Source organism: Orycteropus afer, unplaced genomic scaffold (genome assembly GCF_000298275.1).
Source record: "Orycteropus afer afer isolate SDZICR_OR568_19922 unplaced genomic scaffold, OryAfe1.0 scaffold00045, whole genome shotgun sequence".
Lineage (NCBI taxonomy): Eukaryota > Metazoa > Chordata > Mammalia > Tubulidentata > Orycteropodidae > Orycteropus > Orycteropus afer.
The window spans coordinates 3,596,101-3,601,757 of NW_006921632.1; positions in this window are offsets into that span (position 1 = coordinate 3,596,101).

Here is a 5,657-nt window from a genome sequence, read left to right on the forward strand (position 1 = left end):
AACAGCGCTCAGAGTACAATTTCTAGCAATAGACACATGCATCCAAAAAGAAGAAAGAAGCAAAATTAACACCTTAACAAAACATCTCCAATTATTAGAAAAGGACCACTGAAAAAAGCTACAGTCACCAGAAGAAAGGAAACAATATAGATCTGAGCAGAAATAAATGAAAGAGAAAAGCTATAGAAAGAATCAACAAGACCAGAAGTTGGTTCTTTGAAATGATTAATTAAACTGATTAACTAAAGGATTGTTGTTGTTGTTATGTGCGGTCGAGTTGGACTCGACTCATAACAGCCCCTCCTTGGGTTTCTGAGGCAGTATCACAACAGAAGTAGCTTACCCAACCTTCCTTCTGAGGAGTGGCTGATGGGTTTGAACCTCCAGCCTTCTGCTTAGCAGTCAAGTGCTGATTAGTTAAACAAATTGAACAAAGCAAAAGAAAAAGAAGATGCAAGTAACACTAATAAGAAATAAGATAGGTGCTATCACAACAGAATTTACTGAAAACTATACTCTAACAAATTTGAAAACTTAGAAGAAATGGACAAATTGCTAGAAACACACTACCTATCCAGACAAACACAATCTGAGGTAGAAAATTTGAACAGACCCATTACAAAAGATGAAATCGAACACGTCATTAAAAAAACTACTGAAAAAAAAAAGTCCTGGCTTAGATGGCTTCACACATTCTACAAAACATTTAGAGAACAGCTGATACCAACACTACTCAAGCTATTACAGAACATAAAAAAGGATGGAATACTCCTGAACTCATTCTATGAAGCAAGCATAACTGAGATACCAAAACCAGGAAAAGAAATCACTGAAAAAGAAAATTACAGATCCATATCCATGAACATTGAGGCAAAAATTCTCAACAAAATACTAGCCAATAGGATCCAAAAGCATATAAAAAAATTAATATATTATGAGCAAGTGGGATTAATATCAGGTATGCAAGAATGGTTCAACATTAGAAAAACAACTAATGCAATCTGCTACATGAATAAAACAAAAGAATAGAACCACATGATCATATCAATCAATGCAGAAAAGACACTGACAAAATGCAACACTCATTCTTGATAAAAATGCTCAGCAAAACAGGAATAGAGGGAAATTCTTCAGCATAATTAAGGGCATAAACACAAAACCAATGGCCAATATTATTCTTGATGTAAAGAGACTGAAAACTTACTCCTGTGGATGAGAACCAAACAAGGATGCGCTTTATCACCACTCCTAATAAATATTGTATTGACAGTCCTAACCAGAGCAATAAGGCAAGAAAGGGAAATAAAAGGAATCCCAACTGGCAAAGAAGAAGTAAAACTCTCTCCATTTGCAGATGATATGATCTTATACATAGAAAATCCCAGACTTTCAACAAGAAAAGTACTGGACCTAATAGAAAGCTTCAGCAAAGTGGCAGGGTACTATACCAGTAAATAAAGTCAGTAGGATTTGTCTACACTAACAAAGAGAGCTCTGTAAAGGAAATCAGGAAAACAATACCAGTTTTAAAAGCCACCTAAAAGATAAAGTACTTAGGAATAAATCTAACTTAAAAAACTAAACAAAACAAAACAAAAACCCAAGCTCACTGATGTCACTGCTGTAGAGTCAATTTGACTCATAGCGATCCCTCCTTGGGTTTCTGAGGTGGTATCTAAGGAAGTAGATTGCCAATCTTTTTTCTGAGGAGTGGTTGGTGGGTTTGAACTGACAGCCTTCTGGTTAGCAGTCAAATGCCTTAGGCACTACACCACCAGAGCTCACAAAAGACCTATACAAAGAAAACTGTAAAACATTACTATAAGAAACAAAAGGAGACATACAAAGATGAAAGAATATACCATACTCATGGATAGGAAGACTTAACATTGTAAAAATGACAGTACTACCCAAAGAAATCTACAGATATAATGTAATTCCCATCCAGATTCCATCATCATTCTTTAAAGAGATGGAAAAATTAATTACCAAGTTTATACAAAAAGGAAGAGACCCTGAATAAGTAAAACCCTACAAAACAAGAAGAACAAAGTATGTGGCCTCATGCTCCCTGATCTCAAAAACATACTATCCAGCCACGGTAGTCAAAACAGCCCGGTATTGGTACAATGACAGACACATAGACCAATGGAACAGAATTGAGAACCCAGAAGTAAATCCATTAACCTATAGTCAGCTGATTTTTGACTAAGTGCCCAAACCCATTAATTAGGGCAGAGATAGTGTCTTTAACAAATGGTGCTGGCCAAACTGGGTATCTATTTGCAGAAAAATGAAGCAGGATCTGTATCTTACACAAAACCTTACTCAAGATGGATCAAAGACCTAAATGTAAAACCACAAACCATAACGATCATGAAAGAAAAAATAAGGACAAACTTAGGAACCCTAATACATGGGATAAATATACTATCAAACATAACTAAAAATGTACAAACAGCAGAAAACAAACTAGATGACTGGGGCTTTGTAAAATGTAGACATTTATGTATGTCAAAAGACTTTGTCACAAGAGTAAAAAGAGAATGTACAGACTGGAAAAAGCTTTTTGACAACGATATAGTAGACAATAACAGCAACAATAACAAAAAGACAAATGACCCAATTAAACAATGGGGAGAGGACAAAAATGGATACTTCACCAAAGAAGGCAGCTAACAAACACGTGAAGAAATGATCACAACCATTAGCCATTAGAGAGATGCAAATCAAAACAAAAATGAGATACCATTTCACTTCAGCATTAATAGCAAAATTCAAAACAAAAGAAAACAACAAAAGAAACAGAAAGCAACAAATGTTGGCAAGGTTGTGGAGAGACTAACCCTCATACACTGCTGGGATTGTAAAATGGTACAACCACTGTGGAAAGCAGTATGGCCCTTCCTTAAGAAGTGGGAAATAGAAATACCATTTGATCCAGCAACCCCACCAATAAGTATATATCCTGGAGAAATAAGCACCACAAACACATATATGCACACCCATGGTCATTGCAGCATTATTCACAACAACAAAAAGATGGAAACAACTTTAGTGCCGGTCAACAGATGACTGGATCAACAAACTGTGGTACACACACACACACAATGGAATACTATGCAAGAATAATGATGAATCTGTGAAGCACCTCATAGCATGGATGAACCTAGAGGACATTGTACTGGGTGAACTTAGTCAATCACAAAAGGACAATTATTGTATGAGACTATTATTGTAAAAAAGTTAAGAAAAAGTTTACATACAGAAAGAATTATTCTTTTAACATTACTAGGAGTGTGAAGAGAAGAGAAGGAAAATCACCAGCTACAGGGTAGACACAAATTAATTTGAGTGAAGGGATAGGCAATGTACAGTAAGAGGGAAGACAGCACAAAATGATCAAGGCAATGGAAGACACAGGGAGGATCACAAGAGTTAAAAGCAACAACAACAACAGAAACCTCAAACTCACTGTCGTCAAGTTGATTCAGACTCATAGTGACCCCCATTGGGTTTCCAAGGCTGTAAATCTCTACAGAAGCAGACTGTCTCATTTTTCTTTTGTAGAGCAGCTGGTGGGTCTGAACTACTGATCCTTTGGTTAGCAGCCAAATGCCTTAACCATTACACCACTAGAGCTTCCAAAGGCAACAAAAGTGAATACTACTACATACACAATCAAGCAATAACAGTAATAACAGTTACTGTACTGTACTCATACTATGTATGAGTGGATACATAGATAGACGCTCAAGCTGAACAGGAGTAGTAATGTGAATGGGACTATACCATGAATAATTTATACAGGTTTGACAGAGGATATCTCTACCTATTTATTTATTTTTAATTTTAAGAGCTTGTTTTATATTCAACGTAATGCATACATTTAGTTTCATTCCCTATTCATCATGTCCCACCCTAACCCAGTCTCTTCCACTCCCTACCCTGCAACCCTGTCTCCTGTGCCCCTCATATTTATGCACTCCTGTTTTTCCTGCATTTCCTTAGTTTGAATGTTGGTCCTCTGGTGTCCCATGGTCTATTGTTCTAAGGGATATATTACCATAGAGTATGTGGATGTGGCATCCTGGGTTGAGTGGTTTGAATGTACATCTTGTTAACTATTGGGCTGAGAGCCAGCCCCTGGGAGTGGGTTTTATTCCAGGCACAGAATGTATTCCAGGGCCATAGTATTGGGAGTCTCACCAGATTTCATCTGACCTCTACCTATGTATTTATATGTGCTGCAAATAGATCCATGAATGTAATAGGCATATAAGAGGCAAAGTTATGACAACTTCTTGGTCATAACTAAACATCTTGCTTGAGGGAATGAGTCACTGGATATAGAGGCTCAGGACCATAGGCTCAGGGGAAACTAAGGCATAACATAGTTCACAAAGACAATCTTCTACATCTTACTTTGGCAAGAAGCGACTGGGATCTTAAAAGTTTGTGAGCAGCCATCTAAGGTGCAACTAGTGGTCTCTCTCCATCCACAGAAAAGAAGAGTGAAGAAAATCAGACACAAAGAAATAATTAGTCCAAAGAACTAATGGACCACTTGAACTTCAGCTTTCATGACCTTGAGACCAGAAGAACTAAGTGGTTCCCAGCTACCACTGCCAACTTCTCTGAAAGAGATCAAAATAGGAGTCCTGGATAGAGTGTGTGTGTGGGGGGGATGTGGAACAAAAGTCAAAATCATAAAAAAGACTAAGCTTCCTGTTCTGAAGAAGACTGATGGAATTTCTCAGATTATGTCCCTTAGACACCCTACAGGCTAGGAACTGAACTGGACCCCCATGACTCAGCTGAGAGCCAAACCACAGACAGGCCTGTAAAGTGAACAGTAATACCAGGAGGGTATGCACTCATTAGAACAATTAAGCAAATGAGATCAAGAGGACAACATTTTCCCAGGGATGGAGCTAGGAAGGTGGGAGTGGACAGGAAGGAAAGACAAAGAGAAAGGGTGGGTGCAGGGAAGAAGTGGGAATAATGCTGTTACAGTGTGGGGACTGGTAAATATCACGAAACAGAATGTGTATGGATTGTTGAATTGAAAACCAATTTGCTCTGTAAACTTTTCCCCAAATCACAATAAAAAAGGGTATAAAATGCTTTCAAAATTGTAAAAAATATATATATAAAATCAAATCGAAGCATAAATAAATAAATAAATAAATCTTACCTATAATAATATTCCCATAAAAAATTAAAACAAAATAAAACAAATAAACAAACAACCCCCCCCAAAAGTGGTAGGACATATTCCTTGTACCTAAAGTAAATAATTATTTGATTTTGCTTATTGTGTGAAATTATTTTTGGTTTTGAAAGGGTTTTCTTAAGTTTAGAAATGATGTAATAAATTTCAAAGGAAAAGTAAACAGATTTGACTTCACAAGACTTTCAAATTTTGGCTACCTCAACTAAAAACAAAAACAAAAACAAAAACAGAAACACTCAGTAGTTTATAGTTTGCAATAATTTATGACAGATTAGAATTTATTTAAAATAGGAATATCTTAGTCAAATTAATAAAACAAAACAAAACAAAACAAACAAAAAACACCAAGAAAGAGAAAAGCTGAACTATCTATATACAGAACAGGAAAGATAATAATAAACAAATATGGAAAAATATTTAG